This window comes from Juglans microcarpa x Juglans regia, chromosome 3S (assembly GCF_004785595.1).
Source record: "Juglans microcarpa x Juglans regia isolate MS1-56 chromosome 3S, Jm3101_v1.0, whole genome shotgun sequence".
Classification (NCBI taxonomy): Eukaryota; Viridiplantae; Streptophyta; class Magnoliopsida; order Fagales; family Juglandaceae; genus Juglans; species Juglans microcarpa x Juglans regia.
This window is the reverse complement of record NC_054599.1, coordinates 5,570,101-5,589,573: the sequence shown is the minus strand read 5'-3', so window position 1 is coordinate 5,589,573 and position 19,473 is coordinate 5,570,101. Positions and strand designations below refer to the sequence as shown.

The window sequence follows — 19,473 nt, the reverse complement described above, 5'->3', positions numbered from 1 at the left end:
GTACCGAAACTGATAACATTCGAGATTATGCAGGATTATACACGAAATGAGAACGGAAATGGAAATTGATGGCTAGGTCAACAATATTATACAAAATACTTAAATGAAAGTAGTTAGAAATTCTTCTATTACTTATTTAATTATATTACTATCTTGATTCAACGAAATCTTTCAGAATTTTATTTCGAGTTAGCAACTTCTATTTTTTTTTTTGTTCCTTTCTTCTTTTTGGATTGGAAAATGGAATAGTTGGTTAAATAACAAATCCAAAGGAGGTTCATGGCCAAGGGTAAAGATGTTCGAGTAACAGTTATTTTGGAATGTGCCAAATGTACTCGAAATGGTGCTAACATGTCTCCTACGATCCAGGTTCGCGCATGAAGTCACCGTCATTGCCCACTTCACCTCTGGGAACATTCGGTTCAACAAGGATTCGGAAGGGGCTCGGCGCAGGGGCTGACTCGCTGCCCCCAGAACCGGAGGCGAGCGAATAACTTCGCACCCCCTCATGAGGCCTGGATCCAGGGAACGTCTCGTCCCTCTTGTCTTCAGTTCCCCTGAGGGCTAGATCTTCGAAGGGAGGTAGCTATGCCATTCATAGCCCTGTTGGTGAATTCTCTCGAAGAGACCCGGCGACAGTCTCCTCCTAAAAAGTATCCTCGAAGGAGGAGAATGTTGTAAATGAGCTGGGCTCATGGGGAAAGGGGTGCTCCAGGGAGGCGAAGAAGGCCGCCTGGAGGTCGCAAGCCTCCAAGTCTTCTTCAAAGCAAGGCAACGGTCTTTGAGAGGGCTCGGCGGCATGGGAGCTGGTTGAGGCAGAAAGGCCATCAGCAGGAACTGGACCCCTCAGGAAGGATGTGGTCCCCCATGACGAGGGGCTAGAGCATCCGCGCAGGCAGACCCCTGCCGCTGAGACGAGAGGGCGCGCACTCCGGACTCTCCAACTCGGCTTCTGGATGGGGTAGAACCCCTAGCAACGCTGCTCAGCGGGGGAGAGTCATGGCGCATCCTCGACCATTTGGCCTGGCCACCGGAAGGGCATGTGGCTCTCTTTCGACGAGGGGGGGATGCTGCCCAGGAAATTTCTTCCCACGGCGTACAAGAGATCGGGAGTCGTCAAGCAGCCACGAATGTTTTCGTCGGAGATTACCACGTCGGTATTAGACTCTCCAAGGTGAGCCCTCACCTAGGCCGTAACCAATTCATACCAGGCCTCTGGGTGAGCTCTAGGCTCTCGGCTGATGGGGATACCCCCAACATGCCTGAATGGGGAACTCTTGGTGAGGGGCTTCCCCTTCAGGGTACTCCCAGCCCTGACCGAACACAAAAAAGAACTTGCGCGACCATTCTTTGATACTCGAGTGACGCTGCTCGAGCGAGGCTATCTTACGAGCAGAGGATCGGGCTTGGAAGCTGACAATGTTGCCTGGGCAGTAGACGAGCCGATATGCATAAAAGAATTCCCGCAGCGTCAGGTCGGGATATTCCTCAAGAGTCTTACTCAGCACCATCCTATAGATGATGCAATTGGAAATCAAGAGGCGCCACGCATTCGAATGCAGCTGTGTCCGGGCCAACCCAAGGAAGTTCAAGACTTCCCGAACAGGACGGCAGAACGGGAGGTGGAGGCCGTTGGCGAACATTAATTGAAACAGAGAGACCCCCATCGTAGTGCCGTCGGAGCTCACTACATGTTCACTCTGTGGCATCTCCAGAACCACGGAGAAGGGAATAAGGTCAGCGCCAGTAACGGAGGAAACCCAGCCTTTTCCCCCAAAGAATGGAGCAACAACATCAGCGGAAGCCATCGAAAGTGCAAGGTGAGGGTTGTTGAATGAAAGGAAGGGAAGAAAAAGAGAACGACTGGGAAACTGGGAGCGAAAGAAATAAGACAAAGTAGTACGAAGGTAGAAGAAAGAAAGATTGGGGGTGAACGGCTGAAATTGCAGAGAAAAATGGCAGGAGGAGGCTCGGGAAGCGAAACGACACTAGGGTCAGTAACGTCATAAAGCGCCACGCAGCATGGGTAGTAGCCGAAGGGGCGAAGGAGTGCGCGACACGCACTAGTAAGATGTCAGAGCGGTCAGAGGTGCAGTCCGCACATCTCGTCAGCCCTCGAGAAGTGGTACGGTCGCCAGGAGTGAAAAGACGCATTTACTAACACTCGGGAACGAGGAGCAGCCCACACGTCTTTTCAGCCCTCGGGAAGCCAAACCAATAGGCACCGAGTCGTCACCGAGAAGCGGCGAGAGAAGGGTTTTGGGAGACCTGAAACGATGGAAGCCAAATGAGCTGACCGAGATGAGGAAGGATGGAATTCCCACCCTGTGTCCGTGGTAGGAATTCATGGGGTACTATGAGGGGAGGTCCACCATAGAAGGGCCCAAGCCTAGGAAAGCCCAACCACGAAGCCCGGGCTAGAGTAGGGAAGTAAAAAACCCGAGGTGAAAGGATCGGGAAGTAAGCGCAAGCCCAGTCCGGTCAAGGTGGGCCTGTTGACTCAAGGCCTGGGAGGATCGAGAGGAACACTTCGGGGGTCTGCAAATTAGCTAGTCTAATCACCAGGCCAGACGAGCACACCATCATCATGCTCCCTGTCCCAGAGTCACGGATCCCAAGCACGAGCCAACCCAGGTCGGTGTCAGGAAATTTGGGGTGCGATGGAGCATCCCACGAGCCAAGGACGGCTCGCTTGCGATCTGACATCTCCTGGCATGACAGAGAAGTGGCGGCCACACAAATGTAGGACGACAGGCAAGGCGTGATCTCCCGCTAGGCCGCAAACTGACCAGCCACTAAGGCGACAGAGAATGGGTGGTGGCAAGCCTGACTTCTGATATGCCATGATCTCCTTCAATTGAAGGACCCGAATCAGGTATAAATAAGAGATAACCCTTCTACGGGAGACTCTCGATTCAAGCTGCATTACTGTTTTGCTTTGCTCTGTATTTTCCTTCTCCATCACCAGAGAACAAATCACTGACTTAGGCATCGGAGTGACCTCGGAGGTCACGGGAGCCTTTCCTTCTTCGTAGTTGCAGGCAGCAAGGAGCTTGGGCTTTGTGGAACTGTTCGGGTTGCGAAACACGACATCAACACTTCCATTTCCTATCCTACTTCTACATCCAAATTTTAAACTTTTCTTAGCTTCCCAAATACCCCTACATGCATACGATGGGGAACAAATCAATTTTGGTTCCAAAAAATCTGTGTTGGGGAAATATTTTACTTTATAAATCTTATGCAATAGAGTGGACTCCTCAAACATAATCTTCTAACCTTATTTAGCAAGACACATTAAACACTTTGAGATCTTTAAACCCCATTCCTCCATCTTTCTTAGATTCACACATTTTCCTCCAACTAACCCAATGAATTTTGTTCTCCTTATTCTTCTATCTCCACCAAAATTTTGACATCATTCTTTCTAGATTCTTGTAATTAGACCTTGTTTAATGAGTATATTTATAGCCAATATATAGCCTTATGACCTAAGACAAATGCCAACACTTGACATATAACAAGGAATTTATTGTATAGAAATTCTGTAAAAGCAAAGTAGTGATTAATGATATGCAAGAACCTACTCTGCTAATATGCAATCAACAATTTGAATATGCAGTTAAAGAATTTAATTCAAAAACTCCTTCGTTTTAGATTAAACTTTAAATTGGCCTCAGTTATCCATCCTAAGAGAAACGACCATAGGGATCTTTTTTTCTTATAACTAGAAAAATTACGTGCTCTCTATACATTTTTTCTGCCATTTACGGGAAATGGAATGGACTTTAATCTAACGGATTACATTAAAATCACATTGATTTATAAGCTGCATTATGTAAAATCTTTTTTTTTTCTTTTTTTTTTTTATAAATCAGCACTTCTCTTCATATAATATATTTCAATCCAAAAGATATGAAGTTTGTTAGAAATACTGATCAGAATACATCGAGGAAACCTTGTTACCTCGAGTGGTAAATCTTGGATTTTGTATGGTTGTTTTACGAATTTTTTCATGATTGTTGTTCGTTCAAAATCATCATCGTTGATGGTGGAATGTGTTATGTGGTAAGACTAGATAAATATTAACGTACTTCACAGCCTAAATATCATAATTAAAGAGAACTATATGTCATAGAGATATTTTCTAATTTATGCTAAGAATACATCTACCCGATAGGGTGAGGGGCTATATAAATAGGCCATATAATTGTAACCTCCGACTGGCCTTAAAAGCCAGGCATCAAGGCCCATGAAGTGGTTATTAAGCCACTTCATATGCCAATTGTAACAGATGGGCACATGAAGAGCTATGGATGCTCATTTATTACATTTTTCACTCGCACATAGTGGACAAAGCCCTAAGTCTGCATCTCTCAATATGTTATCAATCTTATTTATACTGGCAAATAAGTTGTGTGACCACCGAGCACACCTGTAAAAAAAGGGAGCATTATACCAAATCTTTTTAAAAGAAGATCAACGTAGCAACATCCTGAAAAAAAGTGTCTCGTTATACCCTGACTCATTTGGTCACATTAAATTAATCATTCCTATTCCCTCTTGAGTTTACATGACTCAGAGCAATGCTTCATCTCCATTAAACTAAATGTATCGATCCACATTTATGTCGACATTCAAAAAGCAACACAACTTGCCGACAATGAGTACAAACACAATATTGATGTGCTACCAAATAGTCTTCATTCACCCTCATGTCATTCAATTTTAGTCCAATCACTTTTCCAGTAATGTCTCTTTAGACTGAATCATTTATGGTCATAGACAACATGCCAAAGTAACAGACACTAAAACCTGAACCTCGTGATATGGTCAAAGGTCTTCTACATACATAAATAAATTAAGGTCATCAATTATGACTTACAAGACTCACACAGTGAGGAAGCAGTGATCCATTCACTCACATATACTATTGGTCGTAAAAGTACATCTAGTATGAAATATATACTATGGTGGAATTTTCTTTCCAAAATAGCGTATGTCTAGTCTAAATACACCATATAGATCTTAGTCTAGTTGTTTTCTAAGCACCTAACTTGAACCCCTCCATTTGCTCGCTATCCAAGCACCAAATAGTATGGGTGAAAAAAAAAACCGGTAAATTGGTCCGAAACCGGTCCAGTTCCGGTTTTCCTTTTTCTAGCACCGGACCGAATCAAACTAGACTGGTTCGTGTATATATATATATATTAATTTTTTATATTATATATAATTTTTATATATAATATATAATTATATATAAAATAATTTTATATTATATACTAAATCTCTAATTAACCTAAGATTAAATTTTAAAATCCTATTACTCATAATAATCAAATAACATAAAATTAATATAACATTAAAAGTTTTAATTTTATAACATAAAATTAATATAATATAAAATTTTTAATCTTAAAAATGAACATTTGTTTGATGTTATGTTATTAATATAAACTATATATATCAAGGATAAATATATTTTATGGCATAATAAATTATAATATATATTTCTTTTGATAAATATATTTATATACATTTGATCATATACACTTATATAAAAAGTGTATGTAACCATCATATAATATATTATCACTAGCATATATGTAACCGCTAGCATATTAATTATTATCACTAACATATACAATTAAATATATAAATAAGTTAGACATTAACATATTATCACTATCATATTATCACCAACATACATAAATTATAATCAAATACTATATCACTATATGATACTATAATATATATATATATATATATCTAAACTAATACTAATACTATTAGTAATCTACTATATATAAATAACTATATAAATCTGATTAACTATATATACTATATAGTATTAGTATATATATAATATATATAGTAGATATATATTGTGTGTATATATATATATATACGAATCATGTATATATACTATACATGAACATCTGTGCTCTTAAGAGGCGGCGAATTTGTCTTACTACAGATACATGGACATCTGTGTAAAATTTTAATTACATGTGTCTTACTGCATATTTTATTGATGAAGATTGAAAAATGCACGAACGAATTATCAACTATTGCAAGGTGGAAAACCATAGGGGTGAAAACTTGGTAAGAAAATTGAAATGTGTTTACTTGAATGGAGGAGACAAAAAATATTTACAATTACACTCGATAATGCAAATTCAAATAATGGGGCAATTTCATATAGAAAATAAATACGAAGAATATAAATTATACGATTTTGAAACATGAGTTCTTGCATATGAGATGTTCTGCTCATATCTTGAACTTGATTGTTCAGGATGGGTTGATGGAATTAGATCAAATCAATTGCAAGAATTAGAAGGTCTGTGAAGTATGTGAAATCTTGTTGACAAAGGAAGAGCATGTTTAAGCAATGTTGTGAAAATGAAGATATTACGTGTAAAAGTCACGTATACTTAGATGTAACAACTCGTTGAAACTCCACCTATATGATGTTGGATAGGGTCGAAAAGTTTCAAATAGCATTTCAACGGCTGGAGAAGGAAAATTCGGGATATGTTGAGAGTATTAGAGATAAGGATAATGAGGATAATGATGACAATATTAGTAAGTTGAGTAAGGGAGTGGTATCCAAGTTAGAGCCTCCAAATAAGGACGATTGGGCTAATAGTAGGTTGTTTGTAAAGTTTCTTAAATTTTTTTATGATGCAACCTTGCATTTCCCGGGCACCAATTATGTCACTTGCAATTTTTCTCTTCCTAGAGCTAACGACAATTCAAGATGTAATTTATATGGAATGTGTGGAAGGACCGCATATTTTGAGGTCAATGGCATGTAATATGAGGTCTAAATTTGAAAAGTATTGGGGTAATCTTGAAAAAATAAATCCCTTGTTATATGTTGGGTTGGTTCTTGATCCTCTATATAAATTGCAATATCTTGAATTTTGTTTAAAAAAAATGTATGTTGATAATAGTTTGATTGTTGTTATGTTGGTGGACCGGGTTAAAGATGCATTGATTCATTTATACAATAGTTATTGTGAAAATGACTGAGATGATGTTGGAGCACAATTTCAAACCATAAGCCAATCAAGCAAGGGAGGGACTAGTATTACAAGTTCAACTAGTCGGGTAGAAGATATGGGATCATTTAAGTTGGCTCAATCTAAGAAGCGTTTGGAGTCAGAAAACTCTTTGAAAAGTAAATCCGAAGTGTAGAGGTATTTTTCTGAAAAATGTGAAGAAGACGATGTTAAATTCGACTTATTAGTTTGGTAGAAAGTTAACTTCATCAGATACCGCATGCTTTCAAAAATTACGCGAGATGTTCTTGTAGTTGCAGTATCTACAGCGGCTTTCGAGTCTGCTTTGAGCACAACAAGTCAAGTACTTAGTTCTTTCTGCAATAACTTATCTTCAATTATGTTAGAAGCCTTTGTGTACAAAAATGACTTCGTTATTCTGCCGCCCCGATTAGCATTTGCTTTAATAGATGATGTTGAGGATTTTGAGAACTTTTATATATGTATATAGCCTCCTGCACCTTCTTTTAGTTTCTCTATCTTGCATATAATATTTTGAAATTGTTTTATTATACTTCAAGTTTCATTTTTTTCTCTTTTGTGTAAAACTCTTGGAAAAAGTTGGAAGTTCTTCAAAACCTGTTCAAGTTGCTAGAGATGATTAAGGTGAGTCATCTTTTTACAGTTTTTTCCTCTCAAAATTTTTATAGTAAATTCATGTAATTAATAACTTTTAATCTAAATTAACGATTCTTTGATTTATTTGAATAAAATTACAATGTTTGTTTGAATGTACTATTAGAGTTGGCGTGTATGGTCTAGTCGTATTTTTGTAATCGTTGTTTACTTTAGACTCTTGGTAATATATGTTTGTTTTGTGTAATCTAGACTCTTGGTAATGTATTTTTATTTTTATTTTTACTTTTTAATTTGGATACTTGAGGAGATTTACTACTGTATTTTCGGATTTATTTTGTAATTTGTTGGTGAAAGTGCAGTCCTTTAATTATATTGAATTTATTTTGTTAGAAGAACCTTTATTTTGCTAATTGATTTTGCTAGAAAAACCTTTATTTTGCTTAATCATAGGAACTGAATTGAGTGAGATGATGATTATATCCTAGGGTAGCACAAAAATGCCATATGAGGCATGCACTTTGAATGCCATATGAGGCTCTGTGGGTCCTTTAATGGGTAGCACGTGGACCATACATGCACTTTGAAAAGGCTCATAAAAGCTAACCATCCAATTCTGCTACGAATCAACTATTTAACTCATTCTAAAAAGTTCCAGTAAAAATATGAAGAAAAGTTATCTAAAAATAGCTCAATTAGTGCCCAATCAACTCCATTTTTCATTTGTCAATTAGATCAACAACCCAATATTGAATCATATAAGTAAAGTGAATCTAAAATCCTATGTTAGGACTCCTACTATGTGAACTCAATACATTTGGTAGAGCCATATTACAAATATTATCTTCTAGTTTTTAAATGACAAGAGAATATTGTTATATTACTACCGCACTAAGTATGAGGATCTTATATTCTAGTAAATTTTAAGAGTCACTATCACTAATGATACACCCTCATTCATAGGTATACTCCCACTATATTTAGTGATCTTTAATAAAAAAAAAATTAGAAAATATTAATATTAAGATAGTGTGAGATAAAACATTTGTTTTTCCAAAAAACAAGTGTTAATAAAATCTATAATACCCCACCCTCACCAAAAATATGAGTAATTTTTTTAACTCGACCAAAAAGTATTCAAGCTTAAATCCTCTATATTTCCATCTTGAGTTGAACTTACATTTGCACAAAATAATCACACAATCACTCAGCTTTACTAAAAGACAAATGAACTTATGGGAGGTTTGGATAACGAATTAAGATAAGATAAAAGTTAAAAGTTGAATAAAATATTATTAGAATATTATTTTTTAATATTATTTTTGTTTTAAAATTTAAAAAAGTTGAATTATTTATTATATTTTATTTAGAAATTTGAAAAAATTATAATGATTAGATAAAATGAGATGAGAAGAGAAGTTGAGATGCTTTATGAATCCAAACAAGACTTAATCTAAGGACAACATATTTGAATTAAAGCTGCAAACTCATATTACATCAATTCAAGTGTGATGTATCAATACTTGTGCCATAATTCAATTATAACTCTATTATCAGCAAGTTATAACACTGCAAGATAATTGCTTTCATCATATAACTCATACAATTGACTGTAGGAGTGAGGAAATTGCACTTTTTTTTTATTATTCTTCAATTCACTATAGGAGAGAGAAAATTTTACAATAAGTTATCTTAACTTAAAACCTATGTTGCATCAGTACAACCACAAGCAAGCTTTTGTTAGGCACAATTCAGTCGTACCTAATTATTTAGACTTTTTTGTAATTACCATGCAAACTTTCAAGGTGCTTGGCATTACATTACTCTCAAAGGGTGCTCAAAATTTCATATGTTTGCAAGCATCTAGTTGTCCTCACGAGAAAGAAAGAAAACTTGAGCAAGATTATCACCACTAATACCACAAAAAGATTCACTAAAAAAACTTTTAAATAAATGTGTCAATCGGAAATGTACTTAACACTTTTACTGTACATTCATATTTAATGACCTCAATAGCCAGATATACTTGCAAGTTTTAGAAAATATATGCTTATATGTGAGTTCATCTAAATTGTTTTAACATTATAATGATCAACCTCAAATATAAGAATAATTAATTTTTGTGTGCTTTTGCTATTACCCACATAATCCTCAAAAGCAAAATAGCGGTTTAGTTCTATGTTTTAGGTTATCCCTTCAACTACTATGAAAATTGTAGTGCATGCTTCACACTTATAATTTTACTCAAAGATTTTTAGAGGTTTTTATAATAATGATGGTATAAGGTTATCTGACATTTATAAGAATTATCATTTGTTTCCAACTATTGCTCATGGAGGATATTAATGCGCCATATAAGCCACATACCCAATCTCTAGACTTTCTTCTCGGTTAACTCAAAGTTACTTTCCTATGTAGATTTAATTGAACACACATCTAAGAAATTTTTCATGTCAATCTAAATTGGAATAAAAATCATTAATACGCGTCACAAGAATAAAAAATCACTAAACTTCCTAATCATCTTTTGTACCATAATGCCTAATTACTAATTTCTAAGTTTATTTTTACGCAAATTTATATCGTTCATGAGATTAATTCCAAATCAACCTAAATTATACTCCCACTATGTTAAATTAAGTTTATTGAGATAGTAATATGTAAAAAAATAATAATTTCTTCTAGATTGAATAAATTCGTTTGGCCCAATCATAAGCATGGACTATGCATACTCAGACTACTTGCTCGTCTATTTTATCACATTCCAAAAGATCTGAAGACTGATTCCTAAAATCGGCCTAACAAATACTAGTGATGAAATAAGCTCATACAATTATATGCAAGCATAATACATGTACAAAAAAATGGTTACATTTCTCTCAAATATTTAATATTCACCAAAAATAATAATTTAAGCAATTTATAACATAAAGGAAAACAAAATGCCTAACAAAAGTGACAAAAATGATCTCTTAATATCATGACATGTATGTCTTCGGTAACCATAATCACATGCAAAAAAATATTTACAAAATTAAAAAAATATATATGTGGCATAACTATTAGGTGAATATATGAAAAATATAAAAAAGTTGAAACAAAACATTCTAACTAAAAACTAAGCCCAATGGTTGAGCTCATGGACATGGTATATGAAGTCTTCGGCTCAAAACACTATCCAGGTCTTTTGCCCCAATTAGACCCAAAGAGAACACAAAGTTTGGATGGGTTGTGCGCCCGGCACACTAGGCTACGACCATTTAACCCAAACATGCACGCTAACAAGTCCATTGCCAATAAGTGTATCATGGGCCCTCTTTTGGACCACAAAAAATGGTCCAACCTTTAACAAAAATTTGAATCTATTTTTTTTTTTTAATATAGCGTACTTGACCAAGACAAAAAGCTCGTGGGCTGCCCTCCTAGGCGCTTAGCTCACGGGCCACTATCCTTACGGTGTAGGCCACCTCGACTCAGATGTTGAGCCCCAAAACTAGACCTTTTTTTGTTAATACATGAATACAGGCCAAGCCAAAAATAAATTTAAACATGGCCTAACTCATTTTCCAGCCCACAATCCAAATTTGTTTTGATCGCAAACACAAGTTGTAATCTTTCATCTTCTTCCTCCCTCAATTCGGTTACTATTCAATGTAATAGAAGGAAAAAGATTTGCACGTTACTACGCCTGAGGTGTTGCGCCGCCCTTCAAGGCAGCCCTACATGATGGAGAACCGTGGAGCTTGGAATGCTCCTCTACACGTAGTAGAGGACAGTGCATGTGTCAAGGTGCGCATAGATTTGCCTTCAATAGAGCCAACTGCTCTCCATGGTGGGCGCATCCCTGCACTAAACACAATGCAATGCACTGTGTCTTCAGCATGGGTGAGCACCTCAATGCTTCATGTGCAAGTTGATACTTTTAGCCTATGTTGCCCCTTGTGGTAATGTGCAGCTTATGGCCGTGTCACCCTAAAATGGAGCCTTGGCCTTCACCCTTCAAGGTTGTTGTGTGCCCTTGCCATGAGCATATGGCATTGCGTGCTAGGGGTGACAATTCGTATTCGCGAATCATGTTCGTGTCACGTCAAGACATCAGCATTCGACTATATAGGTCAACCCGAACACGACCCGTTAAACTAAACGTGTTAGATCTTCAAACCCTAACATGACTCATTTAAATAATGAGTGACATGATAAGACCCATTTTGACCTATTATAAATGGATCAACATGACACGATTTATTTTAGCCATTTTTATGTAAATGAGTTGAATTGACCCACATAATCCATTGACCTTATTAACATAATCTCACATAGAAGTTAAAGTTTATATTTATTAGTAGCCACAATATTTTAAAAAAACAATAAGACTACCTACTAATCAAAAACGATATGTCCAAAATTACAATTTCAACAATAAAAATATAAGCATAATAAGAAATATCAATATTACAACTCAACAATAATAAAATTGTAGTTTTGGAATAAAATTTAAATGGGTTATTGTAGGTTGATCCCAGGTTAACCGGTTTATTAATCATGACTTAAAGGATCAACCTATTTTTACTCGAACTCATTTATACAAAATTCAAACTCGCTAATTTCGTATTGTGTTCGTGTTGAATTCATGAGTTGTGTTACATATTTCCACCTCTACTACGTGCGGTGCTTGCTGTAGTGTCGTTGCATTCTCTAGGGTGTGCGTTATAAAGTGCATAGCACCCTTTCTGCACCACATCGCTCTGTGGCATTATAGTAATGGTGAGCGACTTTGCATCACGTGGCACTAGTGATTGACAAATAAATAATGAAACACCGTTGGCCAATCCCACCGTGCAGCACCCTCGATGAAGCAACACCATAGACAACGATCCAATTGGATGGTGCTCACAGTGCCGTGGCAGAACAATATTGCCTCTCATTTGCTCTGTCAAGCAACCCTTTATAGATGTTGGATAGTGCTAGTCATCAAGCGGCGACGCTCCATTCGATAGAATTATGCTGCCTCAAGCACATAGGAAGAAGACAAAATTTTAGCATACACCAATGGAGCATCAAGAGAAATTGGTCAACAAAAGATTACAACAAAAAATGAAATCTGGAACAATCGACTTAAGCTCTGATACCATTGTTAGAAATACTAATCAAAACACATAGCGGAAGTGTTGTTAGCTCAAGTGGTAAATCTTGAATCTAGTATGGTTGTTCCAATGATTTTTTTTACAGGTGTTGTTCGTCCAAAATCATCATTGTCGATGGTGAAGTGTGGTAAGACTAAAGCAACACTCACATACTTTGCATTCTAAATGTCAAAACTACAGAGAACTATACCTGAGAGAGATTTTTTAATTTATGCCAAGAATAACTCTCTAACTGTAACCTCTCACTGACCATAAAAGCCAGCCATCAAGGTCCAAAAAGTGGCTATTAATCCACTTCATATGCCAACCGTAATGGCTGGGCACATGAAGAGCAAGGGTGCCTATTATGGGCATACCTTTATGACAAAGTTGAATTAAACTATTGTATCCTCTTGGTAAGTTTTATAAAGTTTTTTTGAAGTTTTAAGTTTGAATGGATGGATAGGTAGTAATCCGATCAAAATCTTTAAACGTGTTTGATCTAAAGTGGAAGATAGACACATATGTCCCATCCAAGAGGACAGTAGATTGGCTCTCAAGTTCCAATTGGATTTGGAATTCGTAGATTGGCTCTCAAGTTCCAATTGGATTTGGAATTCTTAGGTGCCGTCTAGATAGTGAATTGAGATGAGATGAAAGTTAAATAAAATATTATTTTTTAAGATTATTATTATTATTTTAAAATTTGAAAAAAATTAAATTATTTATTATATTTTATGTAAAAATTTAAAAAAATTGTAATAATGAGATGAGATGCAATAAGATAAAATACTTCTTATATCCGAGCGGAGCCTTAAAATTCTTAAGTTAGAGCGAGTGATAAACACATAAAAGAATATCATAATATTTATTGAACATTTTTAATGTCGTCTTAGAAACTCATATGGATAATTGTGAATATCTCCCTCTCTTTTTAAGTCTTAAAAGTTATTATAAGGAGATTTGGATGATCATCTGCAACTTCAGAGTGATCCTCGTCAAACACCCGGAAATTGCTGAAACTACTGTATCCACGTCAATTGCTCCCTCTCTTGTAGGATAAATTGCTGAAAAATAAACAGACACAATTGCCTTGTGTCTTCCTTTCTTTTTTCTTTCGGGGTTGTGAAGTGATGTGACCCAAGGTGATGTTTAAGAAGCCCATGCGTTGGTGGGCTTTGCTTTCACAAATGAAGGCTGGATCTTGTTGAGAGGTGTCTTTTGAAAGCAATTGGAACATTTGAGCTTTACTCTGGATAAACTATTCAATATGGCTCTCATGCAACAGTAAGTTAAACAGATACCATGTTGTGAAATTTATATACTAGGAATAAATATTATGTTTTGAGTGTTAAATTACAAACTATTGGAAAAAAGCTCTGACTAAAAAAACTATGTTCTAAATTTGGTTTAGTCACTCTGTTATCATATTAAATGACCAATTGTTCTTGTTAATTTATAAAGGCCTATGGCTACAGATTGTTTGAGGGCGAGATTCATTATGTTTGGTGATTTTACAATCTCTCAAGGCCTAACTTTGCTCTAAATACAATAAAGAAAATAGAATATTTGATGAGAGGTTAAAGAAGATATTGTCCTTATAGAAATTTGGAGAGAGAAAGACTCACGAGTGTAGAGATTATACTCCCATGTTTGTAGAAGTCACCTCCTATTATAGAAGTCTTATTCCTTCTTTCGAGCAACTAAGTTCTACTTGCTTTATGCCACTTTCACAATTTTGTATGTTAATCTACCATTTTTTTACTTTATCTATTCCTTTTTTCTATCTCTGACAATGGGCTTCTAACGGATTGGACCTTAGTTCATTTTATAACCAACCGTTCTAAAAATTTAAATTGATTAAAAAAAATTAATCATTTGACTAATATTTTACCATCGTAATGGGTCGAATTGTTCTATCTCATAGGCCTTGCTAAGATTTGCTAGTAATGTGCAATGCTCTCACAGAAGTTCACCTTATCATAAGCAATATCTATTAAAACTTCATCACTTAATTCCAACCCTTCTCATTTCAGAGTTCCATTGAACATCTTTTCTAAACCACTCATTAACTGAGAAACATGACCCAACTAGATTGGTTCTTATGCTTCAAATTGTACTATCTATTTCCTGATTCTATACAAAACTTTTAAATCTGGTCTTAGGAATGGTTGCAAGCTAGCAATGATGGTTGGTTTAAGAGGATGGATTGTTGTGGTTTAGGCAGACATGATTGGGTTCAGTTTTTTTTTTTTTTTTTTTTTTTTTTTTTGGGTAATACAGCTAAATAGGTTAATGAGTGTGAAAAGGGTAGGAGTGAGAAGTGAGAAACAGCTAAGCCAACCTCATGACCATACTCATTCATTCTTCCTCAATTATGTCATCCTCTCATCCCCCATTTTCTTGCTTTCTTCACGTGAGAATGTGGAAAATTAGATTGAAGAGAGGATTTTATGAAATGATATCAGAGAGATGTGACTAACTTCAATGCCATTGCTGTATGTTGGCCCAAAGACCTACCAATAAAGGTCATCTTTTTATATGACCTTCAATTGAAAGTGGGTAGTCTTCCAACATCTAAAACAGGACAACTTGCATTATTGAGAAAGCCTTGAAAGATCTGTCTCCTCTACTGTAGTAGGGCTATTGATAGATCCTTTAATTTCTTGGTTGCTATTGAGATATTAAAACAATAAACATGAAATGAGTGGTTTGGCTATGTAAATCAAATCTCTGGATTAGGATTCAAATTTCTAAGTAAGGATAATAATCAAATCAAACTCTTAACTTTATATGAAAATTCATAAAACATACATATGTATATATACAACCCAACATCACTAGATATCGGATATGATGACGTACAAATTGTCCTATAGAGTGGTCCATAAGATCTTTTGTTTATTTAGTTTTTGTGTGCGGTTGGTCCATAAGATAGAGTTTTAATGCATATCCTTTTAAAATGCTTCATTGAAGATATCCGAAAATATTGTATGGACCCAAATAGCGCTTCGAAATGGAAGAACTCATAAACCTATGTCTGTGTTTTTTTATTAATTGTACGATCCTATTCATTATAAGAATATTTTCTTTTCCCATCATATTGAGTTTCGAGTTTCAAATTGTAAAGTTACTTTTATTTTAAAATAGATCTAACGTAACACATGAAACTATGTTAATTTTTGAGTTTATTTTTCTAAAATCTCTTTATAGTTATATCACTTCTAAAATTAATCTTCTGAAAACCAGAAAAGAAACCATCATTTTCTAAGCAGTGATCAAATAAACCCGAGTAGTTAGATGGGCAATTTCCCATGTCTCCATGCATGCAGTTCTCCCCCCAGCTGGACAGCTTTGTCCCCATTTCACAGATGCATTTCTCTTCCTCATCGCCACACCGCCAAGAACATGTGATACTGGGTCCACTTACTCTTGCACATGGACATGGACTGTTAATGTCACTATTCTGCCTTGTATTCCATGATCTTAAATAAAGCAGAGCTAGCTTGATCATTTATTGCTCAAACACTGCTTTATGGAAATAGTGTTTTGTCCATTCTACCAAAATAAAAAGGGGAAAAACCATCTTCTGCTAATTTGTCCATTCTACCAAAATAAAAAGGGGAAAAACCATCTTCTGCTAATTTGATGATCAGTCCTTGAGTCTGTATATACATGTTCTAACTCGTAGCATGCATTTTATTATTTGTATTTATTTATTTTTCTCTCAAATTTTCAAAAGTGGGTTTCATTTTTCACTTTAGCCAGCTGTACTAGTTTTGGGTGGTGGCTAATGGGCCACTACTCATGGTTGGTGAAAGGTCAGTTCACTCTTTCCTTAAGACTGTCTTACTCTTCCCCCCACACAACTTGGCCGAGTTGGAAAGAACATGTCATTTTGCAGATTTTGAAGATAGAATAGAAGAAGTTCTTCATGGTGAAATGGTGGAGAATCTGTGCGTTTATGCGTGCGGGCCGGTTTCAGGAGGTAAAATCTTAAAGATTGGAAACTCTTTTGTGCTCTCAGGAGGTTGTACTCAAAAGATAAACCCATATGAGATCGGAAGAATAACTGACAGATTTGGCTTTTCATTACTGTCTGGGTTACGATTTTTATTGTTTAGGATTTGAGGGCTTTATAGGGGTTCTCAGTTGCCAGCTTGTATATGACATATATGTGTGTGTGTAGTGTTTGATGCTGTACTGATCTAAAAGACAAATCCAATCTTGTACCTACAATTACAAACACCATCATTTGTGGCATAACTTGCACCACATAGTTTGTCTCCCATGACATTTACAGATCATACCAAAACTTCCCAAATTTTTAAGTACATCTACTCCACTAAGATGCCAAAAGATGCATCACACCATTTAGGACTACTTTTAGGGTTCAGTTCTTCCCATGGCACTGATATTTGGCCAAAATAACTCACATTCTTTTTTAGAGCAAACCATCTTCTTTGTACCTTTTACAGGAAAATAGTATATTAATAATTAACTTATTGTTAAAGATATGTGGCCTGATTGACATAAACCCTCAACTTTTAAAATGAAGGTCTTGGGTTCGATAAGGCTTATGCATAGTTCTTATCAAAACTATACCCTTTAGATGTGGGACATGTGTCTGCTAAAGCTCTTTTTTTAAAAAAAAAAAAAAACTCAAAAAATTGCAAGAAGTTATGAATAAACGTAGGAATAGAGGTGGTGCTTAATTCAAGATTTGTGGTCCTAAGGGATTATGAATGAATGGCCATAGCCCTAATATACAGTCCCACAAATACAATGATAGAGACACCCGAAAGTGGTGATAGTTTTGGACCCCACTTTTTACCTTTGGCCTTTTTCTTTATTTTCTTCCCCACTCTGCCTGCCAATCTGTGAGCCCCCCATCTCAGATGTCACCTGCATTCCGGCAGGCAACCGGTTGGTTTCATTTTGGTGTACCGGCTATTGGCGGTATTGGGCCTTTGGGTATGGTCTCAATCCAGCCCATCATGAGTGGTTGCTGTCAGGTAAAGAGGTAGCAGTGGGTGGGTGAGGGGACAAATAATTAGGGTTTGAGAGGTTCTGCGAAGGCTACTTGATGTTGCATCGGATTGAATGATGGGCATCCTAGGTGGAGCCAGGATGATGGTTTTTCAGCAGTTTGTTTGTTCTTTTTTTTGGCTTCATGTCTGTGTTGACATGCCTCAGTAATTATGAAAGTTATTTCAAAAAAAAAATAATGAATTTTAAGTTCATTGAAATATTTTCAAATATTCTACGAATAATAAATAAAAAAATAATAAATAATAGTAAATAATAATAAAAAATATATAAAAATTAATAATAAAATAATAAATAATAATGAAGTATTCTGAGAATACATGAATATCTAAACTAGGCTTAATTTCAGACAAAATTATATGCTCAAACTATTGCTCTCTTTGTTCATATATACTATTTTTAGAAAAAAAATTCTACTCATTTTCCTTACTTAATTATCTAAGCAAGTGTGTGATATAAAGATGATGATTACGAGAACTCATTCTAGAAACCCCCAATAATAAAAAGGAAAATTAAACCAAGCACCCAATTTTAAGTCAAAAGCCAAATGAAAGTTCAAAGCTAAAAATAAAAAACTGAATTTTTCTTTTTTTTTTATTTTTATTTTTTTTATGTATGATTATCAAATTTAATTGTCAAATAATGTTCTCCTTAGCATGATAGTTAGATATATGGGATGAGTGTAATATAATTATTTGATTGCATGTATAGACTAGTTAAAATATTTACAAAAGATCAAAGATTGTTAATTGGTGAAATTTGTAGATAATATTATAAGATATACTAAAAAGAATTAATTTTATAAAAATTGAGTAGTTCGTAAATAATCTCGAACTTGGATACAATAAATAAATAAATAAATTATTAATATAATAAAATATAATTACTTGCTTGATAAATTGAAGTTTGACTCATATTTAAATAAGAATTAAATAAAAGAAATTTGACAATGGTAGAACTTGAATATCGAATTATATTTATTGCATATCAAGGCGAAATCTTGACTTCTATGGCTAATTCCCCCACTGTCAGTCCAAACGACAGTGGGGTCAGCTTCATTTCTAACGATTATCTGTTGAAAGAATATTGAGATCAATGAGTATTTTTATTTTTATTTTTTATTTTTATTTTATTTTACATTCAAACTTGAAACTTCCTACATACTTATGCACACTTTTTAAGTAATTTTAATTTTTGTTATATACAAACTTGTATATATCTTACCACCCTCTACATAAATTCTGGCTTTGTCTCTGAAACTGAGGTCTATCATTATTATTTTTTTCATATAAATTTTATATTTATTCATTTTTTTTAAAGAAAATATACAAAACTTATATATTTTAAAACTGTAAATATCATTTATTAATATGATATATGACATTTAACTCATATGGGTTTATAAATATTTTTTATAAGATCTCTTTAGAGATATAATACTTATCTTTTTTAAATGAATCTATTAAGAGATTGGACACAATCCCATCTTTAATGAGTTGTTAAAATTTGAACTCGATATTACGTGCTCCTAAATTCAAGTATCTTTGTCATTTCCCATCTTCATTAAATGGATGTATCAACTTTGGCTGGAAATTTTATGTGATATTATAGGCTATAGATCTACTTTACAATAAAAGTAACTTTACGATCTAATATAC

General features: G+C 35.2%; 1 long non-coding RNA gene across 1 annotated transcript; it reads left to right on the top strand.

The window, feature by feature from the left end:
- The first annotated feature begins 109 nt into the window (after nt 1-109).
- LOC121257954 lies at nt 110-18,919 on the top strand. Its single transcript, XR_005939299.1, has 3 exons — nt 110-353; nt 6,603-6,605; nt 18,907-18,919. It is a non-coding gene; the product is annotated as an uncharacterized LOC121257954 (long non-coding RNA).
- The last annotated feature ends 554 nt before the right edge of the window (nt 18,920-19,473 follow it).